We start from the raw sequence: 18305 nt of genomic DNA on the forward strand, positions 1-18305 counted from the left end.
AAGGATAAAATGCCTTCATAGAACGAGTCATGCATGTAACCTCTAGCGATCCCATCATTAAAGGCTTGCGTTAATAATTTAGCCAAATCTATGGCGCATGCATGATAAAAATCAGACAGGAGACCATCTTTCCCTGGAGACTTTTTTAGATTTAATTGTTTAATGGCATCAACAACCTCAGCCTCTTTTATTTCCTCACCTAAGCTCTTGGAAGGCGGGTCAACACTATTTTTTACATTCAAAAAGGTTTTTAGGAGTTTATTATCTATTTCAATTGAGTTGTACATGTTTGAACAAAGGATCCGAACAGCATCTCTGACGTCTTTAGGATTTTTTACTATAGTTCCATTATCTGTTTTAATGGCTTCGATATATTGGGCTTCTTTCCTTTTATTAAATAGTGAAATTGCTTTTGTTTGATTTAGAAGTTCATCGGAAATTATTCCTGCTCGGACTTGAATGTTCAGTAAAAACTCATTATTTAAAGTTTCTATCTCTTTTTTCAAATCCTTTAAGTTGTTTTCCTCACTTTCATCTCTTGTATTTTTCAGTTTTAGGTTTATATATTGTGTCATAATTGTATTGTACTTCTTATTTTTTTTCTTTATTAAAACATAGACATTTGTATTTAAGAAATTTTTTAATCTGGATCTTAAAAACTTCCCACAAATCACAATAATTGGTCGTGAGGATATCTAAAGTTTTAATCCTATTAATTTCTTCCTTTAATTCTATAATCAATAAAGGACTTTTCAAGATTTGTGTGTTTAATTTCCAATAGTTTCTTCTTTCTTCATTTTTAAGTCTCATGCCACATATAACTGTCAAGTGGTCCGACTCAACCAAGAGTTTTGTTGTATAAAATTTTGCCTCAAAATTATTATTAATATATATCCTGTCAATCCTAGTTTTACATGTTTTATCAAACCTTGTAAAGTCCACTTTCTCTGGATATAATGTCCTAAATATGTCGGTGAAATGCTGTTCATTCATTATAGATTTAAGGACACCACCTTCTCTCCTAATTTTACATATTTGGGAAGAAATTTTATCATTATCATCTGTGATTGTATTAAAATCACCGCATACAATGGTATAGAAACCGACGCACAGGAGCATTTTAAGCTTTTTAAAAAGCCGGATTTTACCAACAGTATCCTGTGCTGTGTATACATTTATTACTCTAATTTTTTTTGTGCAATAAAACACATCTATAAACATTAATCGACCAGGAATTATTTCACGACTCTTAATTATTTTAAATTTATTGTTATAAAATAAGGTCGCAATACCATCAGCTTTACTTTCGCCTATTGAAAAGATTGAAGGACCTTTGATCCATAGACTTACCACCCTTGCTTTTTTTTTTTTTTTAATGAGTTTTATTGAAATTATACAAAATTCACAATCTTACACAAGTCATATTCAGAAAGAAAGGGAGAGAAAAAACTTACATAGTCAAAGTACAATTACACGCAAATATTGTCCCACACTGAAGAGTCTTTAAACCAAGATGTGCTGCTTTTTAGTCTTCTTAGCTCTTTTTGAATGTCCTTGAATACAACATCACTGGATATAAACGTTTGATTTATAGTCATTCTGGACCTTGTTTTCCAGAGTTTAGATTTAGTCAAACATATTATGAACCAAATGAAGTCATGCTGAGTCTTGCTACAATTTTCTTTAAAAATACCATAGAAAATTGAGTTCATATTTATTTCTATATTGAGACCAATGATTTTTAATTTAGCCCATGTTTCTTTAGAGCGATAACACTCTAACAGGAAATGTTCGAGTGTTTCCTCTTCATTACAATTAGGCATCGGGCATTTACTGGTTTTTACAAAACAGCTCCATTTTACAACCGCTCTTACTGGGAGCCTTCTTACAGCGACTAACCAAGTTGTATCTCTCAGGTGTTCAGATAGGATTTTATTCTGTAAGTTTTGGAGACATTCTTTGTTTTGGTCTTCCTCCAAATTTCTGAAAGCCACAGGGTTACAATAAACTCGATCAACAATTAAAAGATATATTTCTTTGCTCGAGTCTTTCACCCAATCGATGTTTAGATCTTTAAACTTGTCAGTGAAGTCGGAAAACATCAGTTTATAATACGGAATTCCTTTCCTCAATGGACCTTTTTTAGATTTCCAGTTAGAGATGTTCCCTATCCATTCGGTTTGCCTGGCAATACCACTCGCGATGATTTTGCACACTGCTATTTTAGTTTTTAGGGATATATCGACAGCCCCAAGGCCTCCCAGTTCCCTTCTCTTAAAAAGGAGCTCACGTTTTGTAACCTCACGAGTCGTATCCCATATGAAATTACAGCATATTTTATGAAGTCTTTTTACCCAAACTTCTGTCGGAGGTAAGATGCATGATAAAAACAGTATTTTTGATAATAGAAAAGTTTTAATAATATTTATTCTAGTTTTATAACTTAGATTACATGATTTCCATTTATCAATTTCATCTTGTATTATTTCTTCTTTTTTTGACCAGTTATGGTCGACACAGCCATTATTATCTATATATATATACCTAAAACCTTTAATTGCTGAACTTCTGGGACATCTATGGGAAATTTGTTTTTTTCATTTCCAATCCAGACACATTCCGTTTTAGCTTTATTTAAGGAGGCTCCAGAGACTTGCTCATACTCGCTAAAATATTCAAAGATGATGTCTAGTTCTTGTTTAGATTTCACAAATACAGTTATGTCATCAGCATAAGCAGAGATCACGACTCTGTTCTTTCCTATTTGAAGACCTTTAAGTCTATGATCATCTTGGATTTTTTGTACAAGTGGGTTTATAGATAAAATATATAGGGCTGCACTCAGAGGGCACCCTTGCTTTACACCCCGCATAACTTCAAATGGTTCAGTCAAAGAACCGTTAACATTTACTTCAACCGTCGATTTAACATAAAGGCATTTAATCATGTTTATGAAATTTTCAGGGAATTGATACAGTTTTAAAATCTCCCACAAATAGTCTCTTGAGATATAATCAAATGCTTTTCTTTGGTCCAAAGCCACAATGTAAAAACTGTCACCATTTTTATCAAAAACTAGTTCTCTTAATGTGTTCAAGTTGTCCCACATAAATCTTCCCTTTATTGCACATGTTTGTTGTTTAGCTATTATTACATCCAAATAGTCACTCATCCTGTTCATAATGGTCTTTGCAAAAATCTTATAATCGACATTCATTAGGGTGAGATGTCTCCAGTTGTTGATATCACACATTTCACCCTTTTTATACAACAAGGATAAAATGCCTTCATAGAACGAGTCATGCATGTAACCTCTAGCGATCCCATCATTAAAGGCTTGCGTTAATAATTTAGCCAAATCTATGGCGCATGCATGATAAAAATCAGACGGGAGACCATCTTTCCCTGGAGACTTTTTTAGATTTAATTGTTTAATGGCATCAACAACCTCAGCCTCTTTTATTTCCTCACCTAAGCTCTTGGAAGGCGGGTCGACACTATTTTTTACATTCAAAAAGGTTTTTAGGAGTTTATTATCTATTTCAATTGAGTTGTACATGTTTGAACAAAGGATCCGAACAGCATCTCTGACGTCTTTAGGATTTTTTACTATAGTTCCATTATCTGTTTTAATGGCTTCGATATATTGGGCTTCTTTCCTTTTATTAAATAGTGAAATTGCTTTTGTTTGATTTAGAAGTTCATCGGAAATTATTCCTGCTCGGACTTGAATGTTCAGTAAAAACTCATTATTTAAAGTTTCTATCTCTTTTTTCAAATCCTTTAAGTTGTTTTCCTCACTTTCATCTCTTGTATTTTTCAGTTTTAGGTTTATATATTGTGTCATAATTGTATTGTACTTCTTATTTTTTTTCTTTATTAAAACATAGACATTTGTATTTAAGAAATTTTTTAATCTGGATCTTAAAAACTTCCCACAAATCACAATAATTGGTCGTGAGGATATCTAAAGTTTTAATCCTATTAATTTCTTCCTTTAATTCTATAATCAATAAAGGACTTTTCAAGATTTGTGTGTTTAATTTCCAATAGTTTCTTCTTTCTTCATTTTTAAGTCTCATGCCACATATAACTGTCAAGTGGTCCGACTCAACCAAGAGTTTTGTTGTATAAAATTTTGCCTCAAAATTATTATTAATATATATCCTGTCAATCCTAGTTTTACATGTTTTATCAAACCTTGTAAAGTCCACTTTCTCTGGATATAATGTCCTAAATATGTCGGTGAAATGCTGTTCATTCATTATAGATTTAAGGACACCACCTTCTCTCCTAATTTTACATATTTGGGAAGAAATTTTATCATTATCATCTGTGATTGTATTAAAATCACCGCATACAATGGTATAGAAACCGACGCACAGGAGCATTTTAAGCTTTTTAAAAAGCCGGATTTTACCAACAGTATCCTGTGCTGTGTATACATTTATTACTCTAATTTTTTTTGTGCAATAAAACACATCTATAAACATTAATCGACCAGGAATTATTTCACGACTCTTAATTATTTTAAATTTATTGTTATAAAATAAGGTCGCAATACCATCAGCTTTACTTTCGCCTATTGAAAAGATTGAAGGACCTTTGATCCATAGACTTACCACCCTTGCCTCTTCCAGACATGATGCTGCTCCCGAAGTCAAATCGCTCAATAAAACTTCTCGCGCAGCGCCCACCTATTTATCCACACTCGACAGGACCTAGTTGAGAACAGGCGAGGAGGCGGGCCTTACACCAACGGTCACACAATAGCTCTCTTTTTCTAAAACAAACACTAGGCACTGCTTTTCACCTGCTAACGTCTTCTTCTTCCCCATTCTCTCTCTCTCTAATCACTGGCCTTCTCTTTTCACATTTCCATTTTCACTATCTGTGTTACAGTCGATGTACACACTGTGTTTGAACCTAAATGTCATGCATCAACCAAAACTGCGCCTCCAGAATGACGGCTGAGCTTAAGATTGGCAAAATATGTCGCAGCAGTTGCATTCGTCAAATAAACTATGAGCAATTAAGTAGTGCCAATGAGATAATTACAGCAATGCGTAATGTCCAATAAGCTCAAAAAGAGTCGGACTCCTCGCACACTTTATTCTACTTGGCCAATCAAACACAATTATGAACTGGGATTCTGATAGTTGTGCGCCTTTAACTCGCTGTGTAGAAAAATGAGGTCAGCTATATAGACAACAATGTTCATTACGTATTTAATTACTTCGATTGAGGTCATTATTAGAAGTAGTAGTAGTAATAGTAAAATACCTACAACCTACCTTCTGTTTTAGGCGTCGTGTGTTGTGCTGGATGGAACATGACTGCCCTCGTGTGGCCAAACTCGGGAACGGCAATTTCCCAAAAATTGCAGTATTCTCTTATTAAGCTTTTAATAGCGGTGTTTATAAGTCTATATTTGTATTATTTGGCAAATAGTGGGGTAAGAAGTAATAGATGCTATGAACATTCATGTTTCTCTCACCACTGGGGCAGAGGTGGCTTAGAGGTTAAGGCTCTGGTTTACTGATCAGAAGGTCAGGTCACCATATCATGACCCTGTGCTCTGACCCCAGCTTCCTGACATGTTGGGGTATGTGAAGAAAACAATTTCACTGTGCTCTACTGCATATGTGACCAATAAAGACTCATTATGTAGACTTATACATGACATTTTTAATTCTAAATCAGCTGCTAAACGATGGGTTCCTTTGTAACCTCAGGACTTTTACGTCTCAATTTTGAAATGATTTTGGTTGGTCAAATGTTAACCCCAACCCCCACTCCCATCCATTTAATAGTTATAGTTGAAATGAAGCGATCTGGCAGCCCGATATTCAGGTCTCGCCCTCAGCACTTACTGTAGAACAGCGGTGCTACAGAGACGCAGACCACATGCCATCTCTCTCTCTCTCTCTCTCTCTCTCTCTCTCTCTCTCTCTCTCTCTCTCTCTCTCTCTCTCTCTCTCTCTCTTCCCTAGTTTATAACTTATAACCTTGGTACCCAAAGTTTCCCCCTTTTTAATGTAACTTAGTTCCATTTAATTTTGTGCCAGATCAACAAAAAACCTCCAGTATGTTTATCCCTGAAAAGAAAATGAAATGAAACAGAACACACACACACGCTGCTTGTATAATAGAAAACAGTTGACCTGTATTAAATGACTCAATGTTTTTAAGTCTGTTTTTACATCTGTTACGCTTCCGCCGGTGGATGGCGCTGCGGCGTCGAAGCACAAAGACTGCTGCAGAGCGCGCGTGCACGAGACTCTGACATATGGACACGCGCGGCTCGTTTGTTTTGATTTACTTCCTGTCCAGGTATTGGCTTATGTTCGAGGGTGTGTCTTTATTTCTCGAGGTGTCTATGCTTTAGTTTAATTATGTTGGTTATTTAAACCCCTCGTGTGGCTGCGCACTTCGCGCAGTATTATAGTTTGTAACGTTAGTAGTGTTTAAGGAGTATAGCTTTAGCTCTGTGTTAGAATGCGTGTAGCATGCTAGCGGTCTCAGTTCCATGTTCTGTTTTCGAGTAATGCCTAGACTGTAGTTCCATGGTTGATCCAGCTAGTCCTGTTCAGCATAGACCGCGTTTCTTGTGTTCTGTTAGTTTGTTTATCAATAAAGACGGCGCTCCTGCGCTTACTTCCTGCTAACTGTCCTGTGTCGTTACATCACATTCCTGTCCAGTGAAGTGATTATTTGGTGATAATAATAATAATAAATTTTATTATTATTATTATTGCAACATAGTACATGCGGTCATACACATTAGGGTTAGTGTGCTACATGGGATACACAGTGGTCATTACTAAAGCCATTAATGTACTTTTTGAGTTCTAAATGAATAGTTCGATTCATATCTTGCAGAAACTTAATTTATCTAATTCTAAAGCATCATTGTTATATTTTTTTTCTGTCAAACAGTGAGATGGCAATATTTTGATGGGTGTGGAAGGCCTCACTGGGACATTTTGTATTAGTAGTGTAAAACATATGCATTGGCTTACATATTGGTAGACATGCAAATTAAAAAATATATATACATGTAGGAAACACTTAAGAGACTTAATCTATATGTAACAAGAAAATGTAGGAATGGGATAAGCTGACTTAAACATCTAGTTATCTAGTTGGTGGCTGTGCTCAGGTGGTAGAGCAGGTTGTCTAATTGTAGGGTTGGAGGTTCGATTCCTGGCCCACATGACTCGAAGTGTCCTTGGGCAAGACACTGAACCCCAAGCTGCTCCTGATGTCAAGTTAGCACCTTGCATGGCAGCTCTGCTACCATTGGTGTGAGAATGGGTGAATGGGAAACACTGCTCAGGTTAAAAAGCACTATATAAGTGCAGACCATTAGTTATGTCAATATTCGTGTAGGAAAGTTCCTCATATTCAGAGTTGGGCTAGGCAGGTGCTCAAGTTGCTATGATTTAATAAAGCAGCATGTCAGTTACATTTATGTGTTTAAATAAGAAATCATTCACAGTGCATATACACTATAAAGAAAACAGTCACCCACTATTTATTTGATAGCACATTGTGCTATTCTGTGTGTCACATTTTTATTAAATTAAAGAGACCAGAGTGGGGCGCACGGTGGCTTAGTTCTCAGCACGTTCGTCTCCCACCTCCAGGGTTGGGGGTTTGATTCCCACCACAACCCTGTGTGTGCGTAGTTTGCGTGTTCTCCCTGTGCTGCTCCCCCTGTCCAGGGACATGCATGGTAGGCTGATTGGCATGTCCAAAGTGTCTGTAGTGTATGAATGGGTGTGTGAATGTGTATGTGAGTGTGCCTTGCGATGGCCTGGTACCCTGTCCAGTGTGTACCCTGTCCTGTGCCCTATGATCTCTGGGATAGGCTCAAGGTTCCTGTATGATAGGAGATGTAGAAAATGGGGATGGATGGAAACGAGAGTGAAATTTTATTATCCTGAGTATCCAGTTACACAAATGGAGAAGTGAGTTTAGATTTGGCTAAATAAATCATACAATCTAGAAACAAACAAGTGGGATATAATCAGTGGTTGATTTTAGACACAATCATTCCTGATATTATTAATAATACTGCTGTTGGTTTGAGTTGAGCACTGACAATCAAATTAAAAGAAGATGAAGCTAGCATTTAGTGGTTTGGGTTTTTTTTTGTTTTGTTTCTACGGTGGAGTGATAAGAAGTTCACATATTAAACAAATTAGAAAATCCCATAATTGTCACAAATAAATAAATTTAAAGCCCATTAATACTTGGCAATGTGCTGTACTGAGAATCATCATTCTACAAACATTGGAAATTCTCAAGCAGGTAAGTGTTTAAGGGAAGGAACAAAGTTTAAAGTGAACACATTTATGCCAGTGAGTAAAACCTCATTCTTACATGATCACAGCACTTTGTGTTTTAAACATGCTTCCAACCATACAAAAATTCATCATGACTGTGATGACTGATTGGCTGGGAGGTGTCAAGGATTCTGAGTCTTGTTCAATAAAGCTGATGATATATCTGCAGTGAAAACTGTAAAGGTGTACAGATGAATGAGCAGTTCTTACAACCAGGATAATCTGAGTGTTTTGTTTTCTACTATATTAACCTAAATTCTCACTATCCCAGAAAAGCTACTGAATATACTTTATCTACTCAGTAATATCTGTGAGAGAAACTTAACTAGCAATATTCTACCAGAAAATCTAGCAATTGTTTTAAACTCAAACCGAGGTATAACTATGCTAAACCCAGAAATCAAGAGGCATGTTTAATACATCAATCGCATAGTACATATAACAGGTACAGTACAGATGTACTGTACAGATGCTTCATAATGAAATTCCAGGACTTTCAAGGACTTTGAGCACTTTTTTTCTTTCAAGGACTATACAAGAGATGTCATTCAAACATATCCTTCATTTCCAAAAAAATATTAATAACAATAATAATAATAATAATAATAAATATATATATTTTTTTAAACAACCATTTTAATATAGCCCCTTTTCCCAGCCGTGATGGACTAAATTTGTATTTCCCAGTCATTGCTTCATTTTCACCATAATTTCACCATTGCATCGTATTTTCACTCTGCCTAGAGTCAGCCCTTTATAATACATCCTACTCTCTGTGCTCACATGCTGAATTTTAATACAGCCGAATTCCCAATAAAGCTGTTCTCATTTACATATTTTTTCTGTTTCTGAAAGCAGGACCTCGCACTCACCAGGCAGTACTGGCCATTCTCTTCTACGGAAAGTAGCTAAGGTTTGTCTGAAAAGTCTCTAGATATGTCGCTAGGTGCTTTAAAAAAAAAAAAAGTTGCTAAAGGGGTCTGAGAAGTGGTCCGAAGCCTGTTAAAATGAATGAGTGAACAGCAGGAGGAGGAGGGGCTGCAGCGGGGAGTCATATTTTGAGTGAAAGGGTTGTATTCGTGTTCTTTTGAAAATAAACCCTTTAAAGTGATTGATAAAAAGTCAATAAATAAATAACATTCAAGCACTTTTTAACCACTGTTACATAAAAAAAGGCTATTTAAGGTCTTCCAGTACTTATATTTCCAAATGCCAAATTCAAGCACCTTGTACAAACCCTGTGGTAATTTTTCATAGATACATTTCCCAAACAAATAAACTAAAAAACTTCTAGTACTTCTAATTAATAAACCTATAACATCAGTTAGCTAGTATTTTCAAGTGCTACACCCAAACCTCACACATTTGATTTTTTTTCTTTTTGTTCTTTGAACAGTTCTTCTTCCACTTCATCTTCTTCTTGTTGTTTCAGATATATTTCATGTTTCAGTGTGATATCACTCAGGTAAAAGAAATAAATCAATGAATTAATAAATAAGTAACAGTAAACTGATGTTCTGCAAATTTCATATAACTATCAAGAGAGATTTTAGTGTATTTAATACAAATTATATCACACTGCTGTTGCACTCTGGAATCTGATAGGCCAGAAGGTCTGAAGGCTGCAATTCATATCTCAGGTTTATATTAACGAGCTCATTGTAATAAGTTATCCTTTCTATGATAGCAAATCATTCACAGCGACTTCTCTGGCAAACATTCCACATAATCAAAGTCTAATAATAAACAGATTTGTGCTGTACTACTTTAATAAAAACTTTTAGTCATTGATATGGTGAAGCTATCTATAAGGAGGTGTTTATTTAAGATTTATGGAAAGAGACTCGGGCCACAGATTTCTCCAGATTCTGAATTTTTTCATGATATGATGTGCTGTAGATGAGAGTCATAGCCTTCACAATTTTACATTGAGGAGCATTATTCTGAAATTGTTCCACAAATTGTAGTTGTAGTTTTTCACAGATTGGTGTACAGAGGCCCATCTTTACTTCTGAAAGACTCTGCCTCTCCAAGATGCTCTTTTTATACCCAATCATGTTACTGACCTGTTGCCAGTTAACATAATTAGTAGCACAATGTTCCTCCAGCTGTTTCTTTTTAGTAACACTTACTGTTCCAGCCTTCTGTTGCCCCGCCCAAATTATTTTGAGACGTGTTGCGCCCATAAATTCAAAGTTACCTATTTTTTTTCCTTTAAATGCTACATTTCCTCAGTTTACACATTTGATTTGTTTTTTATGTTCTATCATGAATAACATGGGTTTATGAGATTGCAAATCATTGCATTCTGTTTTTATTTACATTTTTCATAACATCCCAACTTTTTTGGAATTGGGGTTGTAGTACTCCCTCCCATTACCCAGGAAAGTGAGATGTTGCTGTTTACAAATGTCAACATGTTTTTGATAATTAGTGAGCATCACACCAAAAATTAATTATTGAGGACTGTCACCAAATTTCTGAAGCTAGGCCAAACATCCTAGGACTAGTTGGCAAAAGTTAGTTTAGCATTTTTTGCTATGTGCCAAATTTGGTCATACAAAGGGAGCAGAGCTAAGATCAGATAGCTGTTTATGAGGAACTGTATGTCTGATCAAGCTGAAATTTGGTATGGTAGATATACAGTATGTGTTAATCTATAATAGATTCTCATAATGACTTAATTACTGAAAAAAAACATGCCTGTCATTGGCCTATCAGATAATTGAAAAGTTTCCCATTAAGCTATTGCCACAAAACTTGAATATAAAGTTCAGGGAAGGACCCCACAGTATCTGATGCAATCTCACTCAAATTGGCTACCTGGGGCGTGCTGTTCATGTTCATAAGGGTCAGCGTTAAGTTCAAATAGCTGTTTCTCAGGAACCAAAATTCCAATTGAGCAGAATTTGCTGTGCGCTTTCTGCTAATCTGTAACTGAATTACTTAAAAAAAAAAGTCTGCCTTCTGCCAGTCGGCTTTCAGCAGGTAGGGTACACAACTAGCATTGAGTTATCATCACAAAATGTGATGTGTAAGAAAGTTCACATATGGTCTCTATTGTTCTATGAATCTTGACAAGAACTGGCCACTGGGGGTGCTATACGCAGGGAGTGTTTGGACCCCACAGACTGCCTCTTATGGCTATATTACTATTATTAGCAGTAGAAGTAGTTGTATTATTATTATTATTGCAGTAGTAGTAGTGATATTTCCTACCGTTTTTTAAGTTTCTTTTTCCACCTCTGGTTCCTTAGTCCAACGGATCTGACGCACTGAAGGCTGGACATTGGCAGATATCATCTATGATGAAAAAGTACTATTATTTATTTATTTATTTGTGTATGTATGAATCTACCATACATGTCATAAACACAAACCTTTTGAAGAATTTTGTCCCTCACAGTAGGGTTCATAAGATCCTCACTGCTGTTAAACTTCAATCTCAGAAATGCCCTCTTAGTAACAGGCACTAAAAAAAATTAACAGTATTGACATTTAGCAGCTGTTGTAAAACTTAATTTGACTTCAAACGTATATGAAATTGTGAACTGGATGCAAAAGTGTAACCTGGAACCCCATAGACTTCCACTTCACAGAGCGTGAGAGCCTGGATAACATCGGGAATGATGTTCACATGACGACCCCTCATGTTGCAGGTGTAATTTGTAGAGGCACCAGCAGGGATGCTACAGATAACGACACATCTATGGGGAGAGAGAGAAGAGAGAGAGACTTTGACTTTTAAAATATAATTTATTTTACAATTTAAAAAACCTTAACATACAGAACACATTGTTTTAACGACCATTACCAATTGAAAAAGAGATTCTCGCCTCTTATAAGTTACCCCTTTGTTTACACACCATTTCTTCTCAAACATCGGAAGATCACCATTCATTTGGTAAAATTCGTACTTTAATCTAATCCTAGACTCAACCAAGGCCTTAGATAATTTAACCATGTTTACTTCTTTCCCTTCCAATCCCATTTTGTAAGCCTTCTAAATGGCTAATTTTGCTTGACGACCAAAAAATCCGAATAGGTACAGATTTCCTGCCTGTAGCGAGAATATCTACCCCATAAATAAACCCTGTTTTAGAGAAAATGATCCCCAAACTACGAAACATTGTATACAATAGATTAAAGAGCGGAGATAATTTACAACATTCACAAAAGACATGAAGCACAGTATCGAGTTCATCACACAAAGTACACAGTGGAGACGGTGCATATTTACATTTAAACAAAAGCACTTTTGTTGGTAATGCACAACGTAAAATCCGCCACTGTAAGTCAACAGAACTTTTTGGTAGAGGGTTTTTATACAATAACTGCCATGAAGGTTCATTATCTCCCGGTCAAGAAATGAGTCCTCCATTCTGTATGCCTCCTCCCCCTTAGATGTCCGACAAAGTAGGACTTTACACAGGAAATATATGCATTTTGTTTGTTCCCCATGGAAAACGGTAGACTTTGCAAGCAAGCCTTTAAAAGATAACAAAATGTTTACATTGTCTCCATTTTTTATTTGAGCTACCTCTGGAGTTAAGTACACTTCTGGTAAAAAGACCTGTGTGTTACTGCCGGACTTAAAGTCGGTTATATAATCCCACAAAGATGTAGGAAAAGATGTTTTCAAATCCTTTTATATGTTCCCGACTATTCTCTCTGATCTACCAGTAATCTTTCTAGTTAGATTCTGTACTGAAAAACACTCTATTCGACAAGTCAAATAGGTTTCAAACATCTTATTCAGCAGGTGTACCAACCTGGCCAGTTGAGTAAAATGGTCAATTCTTGCTGCTGGACTCAGACATCATGACCCCCACTGTATCAACAAACACTAAGGCTACATTTTACTGCAGCTCATGGATGGTTTTCCTGCCCAAGTGGAGAGAAGAGAAGACGCTCTTCCTCAACTTCTTCAGACTTGTGAGACTCTTCTTCAGCTTTGTAGCAATATTCCTCACCTTCCTTGGTCTTGAGAGACTCTTCCTTTTCTTCCCCAGGCTTGAAAGGTTCTTCTTGAACTTCCTCAGTTTTGAGAACCACTTCATCCAGTTCCTTATTTTTTAAACCTCTCCTTCAACTTCTTCAGACCTGAGACACTTCCTTTCAGTTCAACTTCTTAAGTCTTGAGAAACTCTTCCTCACCTTCTTTGTGTCACGTATCGTGACGGAGCGGAGATAGGACGGATGCAAGTGCAGGATGAACAGTTGTTTATTTGAAAGAGAGACAGGCAGACAAATCCAAAACGTGATCCAAAACGTAATCCGCAAACATGCAAGAGGTCAGGCGATTGGCAAACAGGCATACACGGGGCAAGGCTGGAATCTAGGTCATGGTCACGGAAAACAGGGTCGATAAACAAAACGAGAAACGAACTATGACGAGGAACTGGGAGCGGATAATCCAGCGCGAACTAACTCTAAACATGGACCGTGACTATGACTACGACTACGACTATGACTACGACTACGACTACGACTACGACACGAACTAAACTAACTCTACGATAATGTTCCACGTTGTGTGCTGGAAGGCGCGCGGTATATATGTGGACATGATCAGCGTCTAAACCGCTAGCAGCTGAGAGCAATACAGACCCACGTGAAATCCCAGCCAATGACAGAACAGGGAGGAGACATGACAGAAACAAACAAAACACACGTGTCCAGATGTCACTACGGTCAACAACGGAAAAGCAGGTGCTCACGCATTCGCGCTTAGAGCATGCTGCTTCAAGGGGGAATCATGACACTTTGGTCTTGAGAGACTCTTCCTAAACTTCTTCAGGCTTGAAAGGCTCTTCCTAAACTTCCTAAGTTTTGAGAAAATCTTCCTCAAGTTCTTTATTTTTGAGAACCTCGTCCTCAACTTCTTTATTTTGGAGAAACTCTCCCTCAACTTCCTTATTTTTGAGAACTTCTTCCGTACCTTCCTCAGGCTTGAGAGGCTCCTCAACATCCTTGGTCTTAAAAGACTCTTTCTCAGCGTTGCCAGGCTAGATCAGCTCTTCCTCATGTTCCTCTTGAAAGGCACATTCTTAATCATGATGCGCTTCTTTGAATTCCTCGTTCTCAATTTGGATCTTTCTCAATTTCACCAGACTTGATGAAAGACACGTCTCAACTCATCTTTGTGATGCTGTTCCCCAAGTTTCATAATATTGAGAGGGTTTTCTTTTCCCCAGTTTTAGGAGACTCTTCTCCTCTCTTTTCAGTCTCAAAGTTCTTCCATGATTTCCATTAACATTTCAGGGCTCTTTTTCAATTTCCTTAGTATTTAGAAGCTCTCTCTCTCTCTCCCTCTCTCTCTCTCTCTCTCTCTCTCTCTCTCTCTATATATATATATATATATATATATATATATATATATATATATATATATATATATATAAAATTCTTCTGAAAAACTTGTATGAAGAGAGAGATCAGGGTGCCATGGTGCAGGCCAAGTTTACACAATATACTAAAATGGACTCATCTACATCTTTCTTCTTTGCACTGGAGAAAAAAAACAGAGAGAAGAAGTCCATCAGCCACTTGAAACTACCCAATGGACAAGAAACTACCGACAAAGATGACATCATTCTACAAGCGCTATCTTTTTATGAGGAACTGTACAATAGTCAACCATGTGATCCTGAAGCAACTGAAGAACTTCTGAATGGACTACCACAGCTGAGCGAGGGTGAGAGAAACGAACTTGAAAAATCACTGTCCTTAGAAGAGCTCAGTACAGCTGCTCAACAACTGTCAAACGGAAAGTCACCGGGGCTGGATGGATTGACCTCCGAATTTTATAAAACATTCTGGTCCTTGATTGGCCCAGACCTGCACTTTGTCATACTCAGATGTATGGAAACAAAAGTCTTACCCCTTAGCTGTAGGAGAGCTGTAATTACCCTGTTACCCAAAAAAGGAGACCTTGGTAGCTTAAAGAACTGGCGTCCTGTCTCCCTCCTTGGGACAGATTATAAAATCTTTTCAAAGGCATTAACAAACCGCCTTAAAAGATTTTTAGCCACAATACTACATGATGACCAGTCATACTGCATCCCAGAACGCTCAATCTTCAGCAACCTTTTTCTGGTGCGAGACCTGTTGCACCTCACAGAGCTATATAAGGTAGAGATGGGACTAGTGTCACTAGGTCAAGAGAAGGCTTTTGACAGATTGGATCATGGTTATCTTTTTAAGACCCTAACAGCTTTGGGCATTGGTGGACGCTTCATCTCATGGATTAGGCTGCTGTACACTGATGTGTACAGTATGCTGAAAATAAACGGAACACTAACAAGAACTTTTCCGTGCACAGAGGTGTTCCACAAGGCTGTAGCCTGTCCGGTCTGCTGTACACTCTCCCCATTGAGCCCCTGCTAAGACACCTGCGAGAAAATCTGCAAGGGTTTTCAGTGTTAAGCCCTGACTTATCTGATGTGACCACAGTCAAGCTCACAGCATATGCTGATGATCTGACGGTGATAATCAGGTCCGAGGATGACATCAGTCACGTGTTTTCTGGCCTGGATGTCTTTCAGAGCGCATCATCTGCACGTGTAAACTGGAACAAAACTGATGCCTTGCTTCTAGGTCAATGGCAGGAGGAAAATATACCTCACCTCCCATAGGAGAGTTCATGGAGGGACTGAGAATACTTGGGATCTTCTTTGGCACAGATCGATATATGCAGAAGAACTGGGATGGATTGACCAATAAGGTTCTAGAAAATCTAAATAGATGGAGATGGATTCAATCACAGCTGTCCTATAGGAGCAGGGTCCTAGTGATAAACAACTTGGCTGCCTCGATGCTGTTGGCTCAAATTTAGCCTATTACCCCAAAACACTTAAAATTCAACTTAGAAGCCAATACTCACATCTACCTCAGAGCCCAGTTGGAGATAGAAAAAAATACACCAGCCGTGAGTGAGAAGAAGCAAGGGTCCAGATTTATTGTTCCGTTCCACCACACGAGATCCACACCGATGAGAATTCTCAGAAGTGATCCCCCTACCCTGAGCTTAAGCTCCAGTATTTATATTGTATTTACACACTAAATAGCCCATATGTTTCAAGAAGACTATGATCTCACTACCAATAGGGTTAAAAAAAAGAGCTCATTTACCTTACTCTTATGTTCCAGAAAAGGGCTATTTCACTTACACATAGAATTGAAACCAGGGGTTTTAATTTACACATAAAATCAGAACCCAGGCATTTCTAATAACCCAGAAAATAAAAACCCAGAGTTTCCAGTTACTCAGAGGATCAGAAACCAGAGTTTTCAGTTACCCAGGGCATCAGAATCTTCAGTTTTGATTTACCTAGAGAATAGAAAGTGGAGGAGACTAAACAATCTAATGGGACCTTGGTCTTATTGTTATCTCGAGGGGGGGGGCAGTTTGACCCAGCCACCCTTATAACTGGCTCTCTTCATGGTTCTCTTAAAATTTAGGCCTCCCTTGCGAGACGAGAATCTTCACCATCTGAATCATGAGTAAGTTATATTTTCCTGTATATCTAGTTTATATTTTATTTTCAGATTTACTCTATATCTCTTATTATATATACTGCTTGAAAAAACAGTTTACTGTACTTCCTACTTCTTATCATTTTTATAAAGAGTATATATATATATATATATATATATATATATATATATATATGTTATTATTATAAGACATTACCCTTATAATATCTTAATATTCCTTTTTATTATTCTTATAAAGTTATAATAGTATGTGTGTGTGAGAGAGATTGTGTGTGTGTGTGTTATGTCTACTTGCCCGCCCTTGACTGTACAAGGGTGTGTGTGTGTGTGTGTGTGTTTTAGCACTCCTCAGCTCGTACACTTCTTTCGACTTTTTGACTAACAACCCATAGTGTATTACTCTTAAAGATCTTTAAAGTGTTTTTCCAATTTATCCACATCTGACTAATACCGCTTCTGTATGTCTAGGTGCCGGTGCCCGTCGTCAGTCCCTTCTCTCTCCGTTACTGGACCTGGATCTGGATCTGGATCTGGACACTCATTACCAGCTTGTGCATCTCACTGCTGATATCATGATGCTACTTAACTATCTTCGCAGCACCCCCTCTAGGAATGGAGATCCGGGGTTCCCCCCTCTTCTTCGATACAGAATCTGCCTACAGCATCTACAGCAATCTACAGCAAATGTGAGTATTTGCTTCTATGTTGAATTTTAAGTGTCTTTGGGTAATTGGCTAAATTTAGGCCAGCAACTTTCAGCTTATATGCATGAACACAATCCATTATAGCTGATGTATCGTGTAGCATGACTGAAGTGATGTGCAGGTCTTCAAATCTAATACTTTTTAATATCATAGTCAAGAAATTTCCAAAAATGTAAGTGCTGATACCTGCAGCTACCCTGTGCTTAACTGATGAAACAGTGAAGGAACAGCCCACACCTGTCCATGAAACAGATTTTCAGTAAAATGGCCAATTACTTTTGGTCCCTTGAAAAAGAAGGGGCTACATATTAAAGAGCTGTAATTCCTAAACCATTCCTCCAATGTGGATGTGAATACGTTTAAATTAAAGATGAGGGACTGCACTTTAAGCCCACATTCATTATTTAACTGTAACTTGAATAAGTGTGTAATAAGCCTCAGCATTTTTATTATCAGCTACAAGCAATCTGCTTCATTACATTTATTCTCAGTGAATATGAAATTACTGCAGATATATTTATCATCCCCGGGGAGGGTCTCTGTTTGCACAAAGGACCAATCACAACTGTTGTCTGCATACACAGACGTTATTACAGTTTTTTAGAGGTGCACATCAGGCAACGCAAAGGTCTGACGTAGAAGTATAAATAGCCTTTTTAGCGTGTCTCGAATTGCAGAAGTTGTCAACTGTTTTGCCTCATGTTCATTAGATGCTGTCCGAAAGAACACGTTAACATCAAGGGCAACAAGT

The 18305-nt window shown here is 37.3% G+C and overlaps 1 long non-coding RNA gene across 1 annotated transcript; it reads right to left on the reverse strand.

The window, feature by feature from the left end:
• Positions 1 to 11475: 11475 nt before the first annotated feature.
• On the reverse strand, positions 11476 to 14656 carry LOC128630049 (uncharacterized). The gene is made up of 4 exons (XR_008394276.1): positions 13124 to 14656; positions 11922 to 12058; positions 11732 to 11823; positions 11476 to 11654 (listed from the first exon to the last, which is right to left on the reverse strand). It is a non-coding gene; the product is annotated as an uncharacterized LOC128630049 (long non-coding RNA).
• Between the last annotated feature and the right edge of the window lie 3649 nt (positions 14657 to 18305).

This window comes from Ictalurus punctatus, unplaced genomic scaffold (genome assembly GCF_001660625.3).
Source record: "Ictalurus punctatus breed USDA103 unplaced genomic scaffold, Coco_2.0 Super-Scaffold_100046, whole genome shotgun sequence".
NCBI lineage: Eukaryota > Metazoa > Chordata > Actinopteri > Siluriformes > Ictaluridae > Ictalurus > Ictalurus punctatus.